General features: G+C 43.3%; 1 protein-coding gene across 1 annotated transcript in view; it reads right to left on the bottom strand.

Moving 5' to 3' along the window:
* FMN1 (formin 1) overlaps positions 1-17,161 on the bottom strand; it is a 430,195-nt gene that overhangs the window by 390,135 nt on the left and 22,899 nt on the right. The window contains exons 2-3 of the mRNA XM_043548088.1: positions 4,044-4,274; positions 1,968-3,350 (exon numbers count right to left, since the gene is read on the bottom strand). The gene's annotated coding sequence lies outside the window, so the exon portion shown is untranslated. The remainder of the gene's footprint in view (positions 1-1,967; positions 3,351-4,043; positions 4,275-17,161) is intronic.

Here is a 17,161-nt window from a genome sequence, read left to right as displayed (position 1 = left end):
AATTTACATCATCGACAAAAAGATAATCATCGCCCAGCCTTCTGAGTTGCTTCCTATATAAAAGCGCAACCCAGGCACTTCCTAACACTCAAAGCTACAAGAACTGCCCCTACAGTTATTTTACTTCAATTCAAACATGGGCCATGGAGGAGCTGAGCTTGTGGAGGCTAAAGAATTTATTTTCTTACCAAAAATCTTTTTGATATTGTTCATTGAAACATTCAGTTCTGGAGCAAAGCAGGGAAGAAGCAAAAGACCCTTATTATTTTATTACACATATGATTTATAAAGACAATATTTAAAAGCTGCAATTAATATAGCCTTCTGTGAGATATTAATAGTGATTGTACAATTTGGGAGGAAAAATGGCATTTGATTCCAGCCGTGCTTGAAGACCTTTGTAAATGTTAACACCTTACAATAACATCTCATGCTTAGGCAAAATGTAGCATCTCTTGTGGCTACACATGTGGTTCTGCTTAGATTCATTAACAAGACTCCAACACTAGAGGCCCACAACCTAATGAAGGATAGGAGTACTTCCTGCAATAAACAGGTGTTGATAAAATCAGCTCTAACATGTGAAGGACAGGTCTTTCATAAACAAAATTAAATCTTAAAGTAAATAATGATTAATAATAATTAAAATCATTCACTTGCTACTTCTACCTAAAATTCTTGAGATCTTTTTGGATCATTTTAAACTTCTTTTCATCACTGCAGATAATTCTTAAAGTTGTAGAAACTTGATAGTTTGCTCATGATTTACTTGCCATCTCCCATCTAGTAACCTACAAGTTTGCACTACCTTACCTATAACATCACTATTTCACATCATAGTCAGAAACAAATACTGTGAACAGAACAGAAAACAGATATACCAGTTCCAAGTACTTTGAAAAGTTAGTTGTTTTCTTTTTAAAATGTGTTCTCTCAAAGGGAGATGAATTATTACACTTTGCTGATAGAAATTTCACTTTGTGGGTGCATTTGCACTCTGATAAGGAGACAGAGGAAAGACTGTACATGTAAAATGACCAACATTACACAATTATGTCAACCTGCAATGTAGGGCACATGGAAAGCAAAACCTAATCTCTGAGAGGTTTCCGCTTCATCTGTGCTCATCAGCGTAATCAGCTTTTCATCTTGACATGGGATAAATGCAACCTGCCTGCTGCTTCATTTACCCTACAGAGACAGCTACTGTAGATTTGTATGAAACAAAACGAGTGCAGAGTTTAGAAGGAAGTGTCTTGACTTAAATTTCCTGCAAGTATCCCATTCTTAGGACGCATTGAAGTTTGAGGTCTTCTACCAGCAGAGTTCCTACCCAGGTTAGATATGAAAACCATTCATTATATATTTAATATGGCAGTTGAGCTACCATCTGAGGAACTAAGACTCACTTTTAGCTGAACTATAATTTTATTTTGTTAGTTTGTAGATGGGAAATAGTGGTACTTATTGCTCAAAGAAGAGCTCAGCAGCACTCAAAGATGAATTTCCTGAACAATTTCAGGCTCCATTCAGTGGAAATAATCAGGGTGATTGTATGGTTGTATTGCTTAGTTCAGCTGGGTATGCAAAGGTTCCTACAACTGGAGATTCATAGCAGGAGAACAAATAAGTGCCTCCCTTTACACATAGTAATATTCCTGCAAGGAAAGGAGCAAAGTGTCTTGTGAACTGTGGCTCTGTCACCCTCCCAATACATAAACAATTTCACATTGACACTAGTTCTCCAAAGCAAGAAGTAACGTCTAAAACGCAAAAGTGCTAGGGGACAGGAAAAGTAACTCGAAGCATTCTAACCAAAACCTACCAGAGTAGAGTACTGTGTAGGGAGGACAAGAAAGAACTCTTTATTTATGGGAAATATAAAGACTAGCAACACATTTTTCCAAGGGTGGGAAAATATGTTTTGCTTACACACCATGGGATTTACTTTTTTCAATACAACTTACCCTTCAAAAAGTTACTCTTGACTTCAGCGAGATGCTCCATATGCACACATTATACACACACCAATCCAGCCATTTTGGGTGGTCCAACCATGGACTCTTTTCTCTTTCCCCGAGGGGGCGTATCGTGATGTTCCAGAAAGGGTGTGAGGGAGGGACTCAAAGTCACAGTTATTGCAGAAAAGGGCATGCCCCTGTCACAGACGCCTTTCACAGCCACTATTCTTCCACTGAGTTTCTCTCCATCCTACTTTCAGGGTTGTAGGGCAGGGCTTGAGCAGCTCAAAGTCAGATTTCTTGGCTAAGGTCAGGATCCCAGATTCAGGGCAAGGGGCAGAATCCAAGTCAGAGCCAAAGTTGATGCCAGGAGCAGAGTCAGTCATGGCAGCCTACCTGAGCACTTCCTGGTATGCCTGTGGGCTTATATGGAGCCAAAGGACCATTCAGGAGCCTCCCAGGAAGCTGCCAAATCAGGTCTGTCAGGCAGGATTTCCCATAGCGTACATCCACTGTGATCTGCAAGTTGCCAGGAGCAACCTATTTACAGCTGCTGCCAAGTGGCAGTGTGGAGGTGTTAGTTACCTGGTTAGTCTGCTGACCCAAGTTTGAGTCCTAGCGCTCCTTACAGCTACCTGTGGAAAGGCAGTGGCTCTGCAAAATACTGCATCTTCCCTCCTAGCAGAGAGAGTTTTCTATCTCCCTTACAAGCCACTACAGCAGGGATGTCCAACTTTCATTAGAGAGGGCTGAGTCCCATTTTTAATTATGGGACATGCACTGAGACACAAAATTAGGATTCCATACTCCCCTCAACCCATAGAAGAATGTCCACTGCTGTCAATGGGAGGTTTACATAGATGATATGGCCCTTATCTACTAAATAAGCTCTGGGTTTTTATTTGTTCAGAACTTTGATGAACACATTTTCCCATCAGGAAATGGAAGATCACTGCTATTTCTACCTCCTCCCTTCCCTCTCCATCCTCCTGTTTTCTTCATTCCCTGTTCTCTGTCCTCATGGTTTTCCCCTGCATTCCTTCTGCACTTTCTTTCCTGCAGCAACTCCCAATCCTCCCCCTCACCCCATGCTCTTTCCCCATTCTAAAGTAATCAGCAGTTAAATAGCTAATGTTCATATGCAAGTCTCATCACTGGGCAGAGTTGACACGCCAGTGTAATTAATAGGGAATAGAGGAGTTCAAATCTCCCAATGCCATTGCTTCAAGATGTCTCCAAACTCGGAAAATCATCACTTCATCAGCTTACACTTGATTCACATTTGGAAAGTTAGTTTTGCAACCAGAAGAGCTAGAATTCCTCCTCCTTCTCCCCCACCACCAAGGGGGGGGGGGAGCTTAGATTCTGTATAATCTTCATCTGTCACATCTGTATAGGGTACAATAGAAGAAGGTCACACATTTGGGGTATGTCTATACTGTGTTTTAAACCCCATGGCAGTGAGACTCAGAGCAGAGTCTATAGACTCAGATTTGTGGGGCCTGTGCTACGACACTAAAAGCAGCTATGTTGACCTTTGGGCTCAGGCTCTGAAACCCATCCTCAACCCCAGGGTACAGACCCCAATCCAGAACAGCTGATTTTAGCCACTGAGCATGAGCCCGAGGCTGTAGAGCTGGGCTCTGAGATTTGCTACGGGAGGTTTTAACACCACACTATAAACATACCTTTTGTTACTTCTGCAGGCCAAGAACAGTTCACACACCAGGAGCTCGTGTGTCTTCCTCCATTCTCCCTCACAAGCTTTCTGTGCCACGCTCCCATCCCCTTCTGTTTCAGGGACTCCCTGCAAGGCTCCCATCTCCTTCCTCTTGCCCCACGCTCTGTACATTCCCCCACACTCTCCAGCAGGGGCTCTGTGATGCTCCCTTCTCCCATGTCTCCCTTACCACCATCTCAGTGCCTCTGGGGTCCCCCCATGCCCTCCTTCCCCTACCATTGTCATCCATTCTTCTATTCCCATGCCAGAAACTGTGTCCCCCACCATGACAGGAAGTTAGTGTGATCCCCCATTCACCCCATGCCTGGGACTGAATTTCCTGCATCTCCCCCACCACCCACCAGGCCAGGAGCTCTGTGCGTCCTCCATTCCCACCTCCTGGGGAACAGCAGCCAATCTGGACTGTTGCAGGAGGTAGACAGTGCTCTTCCCTCTCCTTTCAGGAGCCAGAGAACTTTTTAGGTGCGGGGGGAGGAGGAAGAGCAGAAAACCAAGCTCAGGGCTCCCCCACTCCTGTCAACAATGGATTGATGTGCTCTCTGTTCCTCTTCCCTTTCCATCCTGGCAACACTCTGAGATAGAGGGAGAAGGATGAATCACCCCTTCAGCTGTAGGAGAAGCAAAGTGAGGCTGGGGGAACAGGCAGAATGTGGGCTAAGGACACAGAATTAATGTGAGGGCTGGAGATGCATAATTAATTGCTGAGCTGCGGAATGGACAGATAGCGGGCAGGAGACACAGAAGTCATTAGGTAGAAGTCGGAGGTTTGGGGGAAAAGCTGGAAGCTCTGCTCTATCTGGCAGCCTGCAAGTGCTCCTGCCATGCGGGCCAGAATCACTCAGTACATTTAGGACAACACTAGTTGTCACCTATGCATGCACACAAACCAAAACCACCATAATAAAAAGATTAAAAGTCTCATGATTTCAAGGGGGGTGGGGTCTCCCTCATAATTTTTGAATTCTTGGGGCTGGAAATACTGGAATTATAATAAATTGTTAAGAACCCTGTTAAGCTCAGAATGATAACTGTAAAATATATATAAAGCACATTAGTACGAATGCTACACCTGCCAACTGAGTGGTAAATAAGATGTAGATTATGAAAAATAGAATTACCTTCTAGTGATAAATTATTTAACAGGAATTAATTGTCCAACAAACATTTTATTGGAATGGAATTGTCCTCAGCTAGCGTGCAAGGCTGTTGAGGTAACTGATCCCTAACTGTACTCCCCCCTCCAATTATGCAGCTCTGATTGGTTCTAAATGTCTATTTGTATAATCCCTATGTGGTTATTGCTGAATAACCATGATTCAATTGTAATATGATGGCTATGGACATGTCAGTTGGAATTGAACCATGAACCTCTGGATAGAACAGCATAAGATGCTATTGCCTGAGCTAAAGAACCCAAATCCAGAGCTCAAAATGTAGCAGACAAAGCTATGTATGGACTATAGCAATGTGTATAGTCCATACCCAGAGAGGGGGACAGAGCTCCACACAGCGAAAGCGTGAGCTACACAATTACAGCTAGGAAAACTGTCTACTTGTTATTCTAATCCCTCTGCTCTTAATAGCTCCTTTGCTCAGTAGTCAAGCTATCTGCTAAAGCAAAGATGGCCACCTCAGCTTCTCACTCCTGTCTCACCACATATTACAGGAAAAAAGAAAAAAACTACAGATTTATAATCTAAAGTTAATTTCACAAATTGATGGAAATACATTCAACATTAAAACTTCCACACAACACTAAGTTAGCTACTAAATCCATCAATTACTTATTCTTCATTAAACAATCCTTTCCTCTGAGTTTTTTCACATTTCTGAATAATGGTCACTTTCTGCTATATCTTGACAAAATGTAAGAGTTTACACATCTGGCTGCACTAAATACTGTGGATGTGGATGTGTTTGGGAGATGCCGAAGGTAGAGAAGAGGATGGATAATACTGGATGATTCAGTCTCATGACCTACCCATATGGTCACCTAGTGAATTGATCATATGAGCTTGAGATCAGCAGATTGACATTTATAAGCCACGTAGAACATTTATACAACTCTAAACACAGGCAATTCTATTCACTGATACTTACTAAAAATAAATATATTACAACACATTCATGTGATCCTGTTCTCTCTAAAATACCATAGCTTATCACAGGACCTAGCAAAACTAAGTGCAGATAAAAAAACCCAAATGAGACACTGTGACTTCAGCATAAGCTTAAGAGAAAGAGCAAAATGAACAAAGACACCAAGCAGAAGAAAACTATGAAATGGAACTGGCTGACTATTATTAAATGCAATATGCAAACATTTGGAGTAGTTTTTTCAAAATTGAATTTAGCTTGGCATTATTGCAGGCTATGCCTAGTATTAAAGTTGTCCAATACTTCCTATTACAAGACTGCTTATAACTTTGCCAAACTTTAACCATTTGGGCTGATATTTTCCACGTTAGGTGTCTGTCTCAGTCTGATTTTTTCCCCAAAAATTTCAGCCAAAATGGTTGAGTCAGTGCTAAGAACTAGGGTAGGTAATACATTGTTTTGCCCAAGTTAAAAAAGTTCTTGAGACCCTTTCCCTAGAGCCCCATGCTTTGGAGCACAGCCTTCAAATGTGGCAGGTGGTAGCCTTTGTGTCAGGGATTTGCCATCCCCCAAATGTGGCCAAGTTATAAGCCTTTGCAAAATTGCAGTTTACATATGCTAAGTAGAGAATTGCAAGAGTCTAACAGCTAAGTTTCTTGTGCTGACCAGACTCTGCTCTACAGAGATAACATATGCAACGGAGTCAGAGACTATGTCTACCCTGCAATAAAAGAGCTGGAGCACAGCCCTGGCTGACTTAGGCTGAAGGTCTATAAGATCGCAGTGTAGACATTTGGACTTGGGCTGGAGTCTTGGCACAATGGGTCCCAGAGCCCGGGGTTCCAATTCAAGCCCAAATGCCTGCATTGCTAGTTTAAGCCCTGCAGCCTGAGCCCTGCGAGCCTGAGTCAAGTGAACCGAGCTCTGAGACTTGGTGCCGTGGGTTTTTTATTGCAGTGTAGCCATATCTAAAAAAGCCTTTCCCTGTAATGCTCTGGGCCTGGTCCAGGTCTCAGAAATAAGAGGAAGGAGCCCATCTCTCTTGTGTTGCCCATGACCTCCCTTTTGGCACCCAGGCAGCATAGAGGAAGAAGCCATCTGATCTGAATGCATTGGGGACAAGAGCCAGACTAGGGAAGTAGGGAAAGGAGTAGATTGAGAAAAGGAGTCTGGCAAGACTGGGACCAGAGGGGGGCAGGAAAACTGTGACAGAGTTGGGGGTGGGAGGGAAGACTAGGAGTGGTAGCAGGGAGGCGGGGGAGACTGACAGCTTGGGGGAATGGGAGCTGGAACTGGTTGGGCAAGGAGGTTGAGACTGCAAACTGTGGGAGGGGAGAGGAAGATAGCAGCCTTGCAATAGCAGGAGTGGCTCCAGCTGTCTTGCATATTTCAGCTCTGCCTGGAGAAGCACCTACTGTGAATGGCTGCCTTCCCTACTGGCCAGTCTCTTGGGAAAGAGTAGCCAGTCAGGCCTGCTGCAGGAAGCAGGCAGCTCACTTCCCCTATCCCCCAGAAGCAAACACCATTCTCACAGGAGGGAGCAAAACGAGCCCAGCAGCTTGGGGGGGGGGGGGGGAGGGAGGAGGGAGCAGAAGCACTTCTTTGAGTAATGGGACAGCTACGCTCTGTGCCTCCCTTCTCTCCCCCTGCAACACCAGGCCTGGTAAGGGGAAGAGGTAGATAAAGAACCCTTCGGGCTGCCCTGCATCCCAGCCTGGAATGGTGAGAACGGGACCTCAGTGCAGCCTCTTTCACCACCCCCACCCCCAGACCTTGCGGGGGGGGGGAAGGGGGCAGTTAAGAGCCCAGGAGGAGCAGAGGTGAAGTTGTGAGAAAGGGGTCAGAATTGATAGGGGAGCTAAGCAGATGTAGAGGCAACACTGACAGGGGCAGGCAGATGTGGAAGTGAGAGCTCCTGCAGCGGGGGCCCAAAATCAATTTAATAAATCGGAGAGTATTGGCTACAATAACTGTCACACACGTTGGGGGGTCATCAAGGAGAACTCAAAAATCAAAGGACAGACCAAAACCAAAACATCATTATTTAACAAACAGTCATGATTTTGGGGGTGTGACTCATGAATGGGTGGGGGAGGAGAGAGAGATCATACAAAGAACTGGGACTGGCTGGACAAAGTGGATGGGATAAGGAGCCAAAGAGAGAGCAGAGGTGGTGGGAAGACTGAGATTGGAGGAGGAGCCCAGGGAGGGAGACTGGGAGCCAATGGAGGGGTCAGGGGAAGGGGAGGCACAAATAGGATGAGGAACCGGGGGAGACGGGGACAGACAATGGGATGACAGGGAGACAGTGGGAGATGCGACTTTGACAGCAAACCTGGAGGGGAAGATTGGGATTCGATAGACAAGGAGACTTGAACTGGGTTGAGGAGCCAAGGGGTAAGGAGAGACAGGATTGGGACAAAGACAGGTTGGAGGGGATGGGATAGAAAAGGGTCATAGCTTAGAAGAAAGAATCTGTAATCACTACAGCACACTCTCCTCCAGAGCCTGGAATGCAACTCAGGATTCTTGAGTCTCACAATTCCTCCACTGTCAGAGAAACCAACTGAAAAAGTCTCTTCCTCCTCTCGTGCTGTTCCACAAAGAGGATGACAACCTACTATTGTTATTTCAAGTGGCAGCATTCTGTGCAGTGGACCTAAAGGTCTCAACCCTGCTGATGAATGATATTAGTGTTAACGAGACATCACATGATGGAATTTGTTTTTTCAGTTTGCTTAAAATACCACTTAGGAAATTACATAAAAACAATGTTAAAAAGAACATTAAGGTTGCAAGATTAAGCACTCAAAAGTTAAGAAATGCTAGAATTAAGGTTGCCTGTGTAACCTGAAGTTATCCCTCTTGTACAAATGCATTATGGTATGGTCTTTAGCTACATGATCACATACTATTTTTTCCTCACAGGACCCCTCCCATATTCAGCACCCAGGATGGAGAGTGCTCAGTTAATGACAGGTTTCAGAGTAGCAGCCGTGTTAGTCTGTATTTGCAAAAAGAAAAGGAGTACTTGTGGCACCTTAGAGACTAACCAATTTATTTGAGCATAAATTTTGTGAGCTACAGCTCACGTCATCGGATGCATTCAGTGGAAAATACAGTGGGGAGATTTATATACACAGAGAACATGAAACAATGGGTGTTACCATGCACACTGTAACGAGAGTGATCACTTAAGGTGAGCTATTACCGGTGGGGGGGAGAGGGAACCTTTTGTAGTGATAATCAAGGTGGGCCATTTCCAGCAGTTGACAAGAACGTCTGAGGAACAGTGGGGGATGGTGTGGGGGAATAAACATGGGGAAATAGTTTTACTTTGTGTAATGACCCATCCACTCCCAGTCTCTATTCAAGCCTAAGTTAATTGTATCCAGTTTGCAAATTAATTCCAATTCAGCAGTCTCTCGTTGGAGTCTGTTTCTGCAGTTTTTTTTGTTGAAGAATTGCCACTTTTAGGTCTGTAAATCGAGTGACCAAAGAGATTGAAGTGTTCTCCGACTGGTTTTTGAATGTTATAATTCTTGACGTCTGATTTGTGTCCATTTATTCTTTTACGTAGAGACTGTCCAGTTTGGCCAAAGTACATGGCAGAGGGGCATTGCTGGCACATGATGACTTATATCACATTGGTAGATGTGCAGGTGAACAAGCCTCTGATAGTGTGGCTGATGTGATTAGGCCCTATGATGGTGTCCCCTGAATAGATATGTGGGCACAGTTGGCAATGGGCTTTGTTGCAAGGATAGGTTCCTGGGTTAGTGGTTCTGTTGTGTGGTGTGTGGTTGCTGGTGAGTATTTGCTTCAGGTTGGGGGGCTGTCTAATCCTGTCTCCCAAGATCCGTAAGAGTGATGGGTCATCCTTCAGGAGAGGTTGTAGATCCTTGATTATGCACTGGAGAGGTTTTAGTTGGGGGCTGAAGGTGATGGCTAGTGGCGTTCTGTTATTTTCTTTGTTGGGCCTGTCCTGTAGTAGGTGACTTCAGGGTACTCTTCTGGCTCTGGTCACTTGATTACAGACCTAAAAGTTCCAATTCTTCAACAAAAAAAACTTCAAAAACAGACTCCAATGAGAGACTGCTGAATTGGAATTTGCAAACTGGATACAATTAATTTAGGCTTGAAGAAAGACTGGGAGTGGATGGGTCATTACACAAAGTAAAACTATTTCCCCATGTTTATTCCCCCCCCCCCCCAGCCCCCACTGTTCCTCAGACGTTCTTGTCAACTGTTGGAAATGGCCCACCTTGATTATCACTACAAAAAGTTCTCTCCCCCCCGCCCCCGCTCTCCTGCTGGTAATAGCTCACCTTAAGTGATCACTCTCATTACAGTGTGTATGGCAACACCCATTGTTTCATGTTCTCTATGTATATAAATCTCCCCACTGTATTTTCCACTGAATGCATTCGATGAAGTGAGCTGTAGCTCACGAAAGCTTATGCTCAAATAATTTTGTTAGTCTCTAAGGTGCCACAAGTACTCCTTTTATTTGCAGTTAATGAGCAGCTACTTAATGTTTTGTTCTATCCCCACTGTTCAACATGTGGTCTAAGGCCTTATTTACTGCACACTATTCAAACCCTGCTCTGAAGACAGAAATTTATTTATTTCCTCATGGACTTTTCATGTAACAACCATCTCTTATTATCCAAGTGCTTCCCAAACATTAGTTTATCTTCACAACACCCCTGTGAGGTGAGGGGGCAGGTATTACCCCGTTTTATAGATGGGGATCTGAGGCACAGAGAAATTAAGATTTAAGAGTATCCACTAATTTTGATTTTTCAGAAGCACTCAACATTATATAGCACTTCATATGTTCAAAGCACAGCTCCCATTGACTTTAGTTGCAGCTGTGAGTGCTCAGCATTTTTGCAAGTCAGACAAGTGTCTCAAGGGTCTCAAGTTGAGCACTCAGAAAATTAGTGACCACCTGTGAAAAGTTAAATTTAAGTGACTTGATTAGCATAACGTGAGAACTGTATGGCAGAGACAGGGATAGAATCCAGTTCACCAGGGCAGCATCAAACTGTCTTAACCATGAGACCACTTTCTCTTCCTGCAATCCCTTGCCCCAGTACTACAAATAGTACACATCTTCCTGCTTCTACAGCAAGTGAGACCTTGGCTCTACAGACAACAGCCTCCATTACTACACAACTCCGATTCATCCCCAGAGCAGAGTAGAGTAGAAAATATAGTATGTAACTATTTAATTAAAGGCTGTATCATAATGCACACACACACGAGGGCAAATTAAGGTTGCTCAGGAAACCTTAATTCTTGCATCTAACTTTTGAGTGCTTCACTTTGCAATTTTAATAATGTTATTTTACGGTACTTTGTGTATGTAATATTCACTGCATTAAATAATTTGATCATTTGCTGATACATGGGATTGTAACACCTTCAGAACCAACACTGGATTGACTTTAGTAAAGCACTTTAGGTTAATTTTATGCCTTTGGGCATGCACCTAGGTTTTGCACGCTAACAATGAGAAGATAAAAACTAAGAAAATTTCACTATAACTGTTTGATTTTCTTTTGCCTGTCATGTGTAGTGGTGCTGTATGCTGACAGACAAGACTTTAAGCTACAGCTTCCCAAGGGTACTAATATTTTCAATTACAAAAATCTTTGCTATATCTATATTATATAAAGACTCCCCCTTGCATTTTTCCTTGATAGGATTTCATGCTTGGTAAAATGTCTAGATTTACAGCCCAGAAGTCTTCCATTCAGCCACAGAACAAGTACAGCGCCAGTAGTACAAGCTTCCTCGCTGCCCTTCAACTGTAACCTGAAGGAGCCACACTTCTACAAGTGCAAGAATAGTTGATTTTCATGCCTATTCAGTCTTCTGCCTCTCTGCTAGAACTATTAGCAAGAATGCCAATTAATGCCAGTTATGGTGTGTGGGTCTTTGTTTGTCTTTTTTTTTTAAATTAAATTAATGTAGGCACCTTCACTGGGTAAAAAAAATCTGAGACCTAACTCATTTCATATAATCTTTTCAACAGCTATCTGGAACAGGACAGCAGACTATAGGACTGTGCAGAGGGACTTAAGGCTCGTGTGTCATCTGGATTTCAGATGTTTTAACTTTGACTGAAGTTTTAGGGTAATAGGGTAACTGTGCTCATACACAGTTGCAGGTGGGTTTTGTTGCCTCCACATAGGATATATAGTAAAAGGGGCTCTATTGCCTCTCTGGGGAGAGGGAAATAGGGGCTGGGAGAAAGGAGGTCCTGCAAGGAAAATCTTAGTTACAACCAAGCTTGGAGCAGCCAAAAAGTAGAAATCTGAGTTAGAGGTTGTATGTCTTGTAATCTAAATTACTCCCTTCCTGACTGTCATAAATATAAAGGGGAGGGTAAACACCTTTAAAATCCCTCCTGGCCAGAGGAAAAATCCTTTCACCTGTAAAGGGTTAAGAAGCTAAGGTAACCTCGCTGGCACCTGACCAAAATGACCAGTGAAGAGACAAGATACTTTCAAAGCGGGGGGGGGGGGGGGGGGGGAGAAACAAAGGTTCTCCCTGTCTGTGTGATGCTTTTGCCGGGAACAGAAAGGAATGGAGTCTTAGAACTTAGTAAGTAATCTAGCTAGATATGCGTTAGATTCTGTTTTGTTTAAATGGCTGAGAAAATAAGCTGTGCTGAATGGAATGTATATTCCTGTTTTTGTGTCTTTTTATAACTTAAGGTTTTGCCTAGAGGGATTCTCTATGTTTTGAATCTGATTACCCTGTAAGGTATTTACCACCCTGATTTTACAGAGGTGATTCTTTTACGTTTTCTTCTATTAAAATTCTTCTTTTAAGAACCTGATTGCTTTTTTCATTGGTCTTAAGATCCAAGGGTTTGGGTCTGTGTTCACCTATGCAAACTGGTAAGGATTTTTATCAAGCCTTCCCCAGGAAAGGGGGTGTAGGGTTTGGGGAAGATTTTTGGGGGAAAGACGTTTCCAAGCGAGCTCTTTCCCTGTTATATATATTTGTTAGATGCTTGGTGGTGGCAGCAAAAAAGTCTGTACCTTGGGGAAGTTTTAACCTAAGCTAGTAAAAATAAGCTTAGAGGGTTTTCATGCAGGTCCCCACATCTGTACCCTAGAGTTCAGAGTGGGAAAGGAACCTTGACACTGACATTTTGCTTTTTTGTTAAATTTGGACTATATGCAGCACATATACAGTCTGCCCAGAGCAGGGTAGAATTCTATCCATTTGCATCATTGGGGACTAACAACTTCAATCACTATCAGTTTGGGCTAGGTTCAAGAGGTGAAAAGCACTATAAACCCACTGATACTCCACTGAGCCAGTGGCTCTCAATCTTTCCAGACTATTGTACCCCTTTCAGGAGTCTGATTGGTCAAGTTTCACCTCACTTAAAAGCTACTTGCTTACAAAAATCAGACATAAAATACAAGTGTCACAGCGCATTATTACTGAACATTTGCTTACTTTCTCATTTTTACCATATAATTATAAAATCAATTGGAATATAAATATTATATTTACCTTTTAGTGTATAGTATATAGAGCAATATAAACAAAAAGAAAAGGAGTACTTGTGGCACCTTAGAGACTAACCAATTATCTAAGGTGCCACAAGTACTCCTTTTCTTTTTGCGAATACAGACTAACACGGCTGCTACTCTGAAACCTGTCAAAATAAACAAGTTATTGTCTGTATGAAATTTTAGTTAGTGCTTTTTATGTAGCCCTGTTGTAAAACTAGGCCAATATCTAGATGAGATGATATACTTCCGGGAAGACCTCTGCATACTGCCAGGAGTACATGTACCCCTGGTTGAGAACCACTGCACTAAGCTATCCATTTCTCCAAAACAACAAATAAAGTTGTTGTTTTTTTTGGGGGGGGGAAATCCCTCTATTTACAACTCTTTAACCATTAAATTACATATGACAGTGTAATGATATGCACTTGTAGTCACCTTTGACTTTGTTTACAATAAGAACTGTTATATAAGCAAGTGATTCCAAATTCAGACAGTGGAAAACCAGTGTTGCCCAGTACTGCTACAATCTTCAAAATGTCTGCAGGTCAAATCTCAAAGTTATAAAATCTCTCCCACACATGCCCATTTAAAGTTTCAGACAATGATCAACTAATTGTTTAGGATAGCACAGCCATCAAGAGTCTCAGAATAAAAGACTATGAAAGGCAGCAACTGCCAGCTGGGTAGATATTTAGAAAGCTTCTAAAAATAACGAATGTAAAAAGAATCAGCTACTTGCTTATACTGGAAGAAAACATAGTGATAAGCTGTTTGAGAACTTTACTGACACATATTTCTAGCCAAGAAGAAAGTGGAGCTCTTTTGTCAGAGAACTGACATTTTTAAAAACCCTTAGGAAAGGAAAGCTTAAAAGCAAACAGCCTAGTGTATATCCACTTTCCATTGATGAAGTGGTGAACCAATTAATAAATCTGCATTGCTCGTTTTGAGCAGTAGAAGATGGTATATTCCTGAGGTACAGTGCTGGGAACTGGGTGGGGGAAGGAGATGGGGGGGGGGAAATTGGGCTGGTGCCTTTCCCTGTGTGATTCATGAGGGGCTCTGGGAGCATTCATGCAATATAGTTGGGTGTGGGGCTCCAGTGATAACACCACCTGGAGAGGTTTGCTGCTGGTTACTAGCAAGGCATTGTGAGAGACAGGGCAGGCTCTAGTGTTTTTGCTGCCCTCAAGCAGTGAAAAAAAAACAAAAACAAACAAACAAAAAACTGTTGCCGCCGAAATGCCGCCATGGACGGCAGGGGAGAGAGAAGCTGTTGCCGAATTGCCGCCGCCGTGGAAACTCTGCCGCCCCTTTCCTACTGCTGCCCCACGCACCTGCTTGGAACGCTGGTGCTCGGAGCCGGCCCTGGTGAGAGACAGCCCAGGCTGGAGAGAGTTAAGGGGGCACAGCGGTCCCATGGCCCCAGGCTGCACCCCAGGGATCCTATCACACTGTCTTCTTGCTCTTTCATCAGTACTCCCAGGGCTTCTTGGAAAGGACCCAAGGCCTTTTGCTGCCTTCTTCATCGGCCTCTCCTGCTCCTCATGGCTCTCCAATAGCCTCTGCTGTATCTACCTCAGCCTGATTGGGTCACAGGACCAATAGTCACATGATCTTAATTTTCCCTGTCTGGGGAGGAGAGTGTTCTGTCACAGGTGGGGCTGTGACTCATCTTCCTTTAAAGGGCCAGCTATCCTGTGACAAAGCACAACATCTTATATTTATAGAGCATCCCTTCATCATGAAAGGTTTCAGAGTAACAGCCGTGTTAGTCTGTATTCGTAAAAAGAAAAGGAGTACTTGTGGCACCTTAGAGACTAACCAGTTTATTTGAGCATGAGCTTTCGTGAGCTACAGCTCACTTCATCGGATGCATAGCATATCGTGGAAACTGCAGAAGACATTATATACACACAGAGACCATGAAACAAAACTTCCTCCCACCTCACTCCCCCGCTGGCAACAGCTTATCTAAAGTGATCCTCAAGTAGAGCCATTTCCAGCACAAATCCAGGTTTTCTCACCCTTCCCCCCCCCCCCACATACAAATTCACTCTCCTGCTGGCAACAGCCCATCCCCCTTTTTTTGAAACCCCTCTTTATAATGCGCATGATAATCAAGGTGGGTCACCTCCAGCACTAATCCAGGTTTTCTCACCCCCCCCACCCACCCCCTTTTTTTCCAAAAAACCACACACACAAACTCATTCTCCTGCTGGCAACAGCTCATCTTACAATGTGCACAGCAATAATCCAAGTTTAACCAGAACGTCTTGGGGGGGGGTTTTGCAGGAAAAAAACAAGGGGAGACAGGCTACCTTGCATAATGACTTAGCCACTCCCAGTCTCTATTCAAGCCCAAATTAATAGTATCCAATTTGCAAATGAATTCCAATTCAGCAGTTTCTCGCTGGAGTCTGGATTTGAAGTTTTTTTGCTTTAAGATAGCGACCCTCATGTCTGTGATTGCGTGACCAGAGAGATTGAAGTGTTCTCCGACTGGTTTATGAATGTTATAATTCTTGACATCTGATTTGTGTCCATTTATTCTTTTACGTAGAGACTGTCCAGTTTGACCAATGTACATGGCAGAGGGGCATTGCTGGCACATGATGGCATATATCACATTGGTGGATGTGCAGGTGAACGAGCCTCTGATAGTGTGGCTGATGTTGTTAGGCCCTGTGATGGTGTCCCCTGAATAGATATGTGGGCACAGTTGGCAACGGGCTTTGTTGCAAGGATAGGTTCCTGGGCTAGTGGTTCTGTTGTGTGGTATGTGGTTGTTGATGAGTATTCGCTTCAGGTTGGGGGGCTGTCTGTAGGCAAGGACTGGCCTTTCTCCCAAGATTTGTGAGAGTGTTGGGTCATCCTTCAGGATAGGTTGTAGATCCTTAATAATGCGTTGGAGGGGTTTTAGTTGGGGGCTGAAGGTGACGGCTAGTGGCGTTCTGTTATTTTCTTTGTTAGGCCTGTCCTGTAGTAGGTGACTTCTGGGAACTCTTCTGGCTCTATCAATCTGTTTCTTCACTTCCGCGGGTGGGTATTGTAGTTGTAAGAATGCTTGATAGAGATCTTGTAGGTGTTTGTCTCTGTCTGAGGGGTTGGAGCAAATGCGGTTGTATCGCAGAGCTTGGCTGTAGACGATGGATCGTGTGGTGTGGTCAGGGTGAAAGCTGGAGGCATGTAGGTAGGAATAGCGGTCAGTAGGTTTCCGGTATAGGGTGGTGTTGATGTGACCATCGTTTATTAGCACTGTAGTGTCCAGGAAGTGGATCTCTTGTGTGGACTGGACCAGGCTGCATTGTACAATGTTATCTTTGTACATATCAAGAATCAATTCACCCCAACACTACACTGCAACAATTTCACGTAAGTAACATGTCAGTAGTAGAAATAGTGTACAGCAGAACTACAGGACATAAAGCATACCATGTCCAAAGGAAACTGACAAAACTGGTTGAACAAAGTCAATTATATTTATGTTTACTCAAAACAGTTTACTAAACAATATATTAGTGTTTGAAAGAACTTTGCTTTTAAATAAAAACTTTTTTCCCCGCCAAAATTTCCACAATACCTGGGGAAGATATTTGGCAAAATGTTACTTAGAAAGGGGGTTCTGCAGTGTTTGGAAGACTGTTTTCACAACTCTAAGGGCTAGATTATTAGTATTTAAATAATGGAAGCTGAAATTCTACAGAAGATGATATCTTAATTCCTTTCATTCTCTAGGGAAAGTTTCCCTTTTACCAGTGAAAACTATTGATGTGGATTTTTCAAGCCCTCTCTTGTTTACTTTAATTTCCCCTCCT

The sequence above is a fragment of the Chelonia mydas genome, chromosome 6 (genome assembly GCF_015237465.2).
Source record: "Chelonia mydas isolate rCheMyd1 chromosome 6, rCheMyd1.pri.v2, whole genome shotgun sequence".
Lineage (NCBI taxonomy): Eukaryota > Metazoa > Chordata > Testudines > Cheloniidae > Chelonia > Chelonia mydas.
The sequence above is the reverse complement of the archived record's forward strand: the minus strand, read 5'-3'. Positions and strand labels throughout refer to the sequence as shown.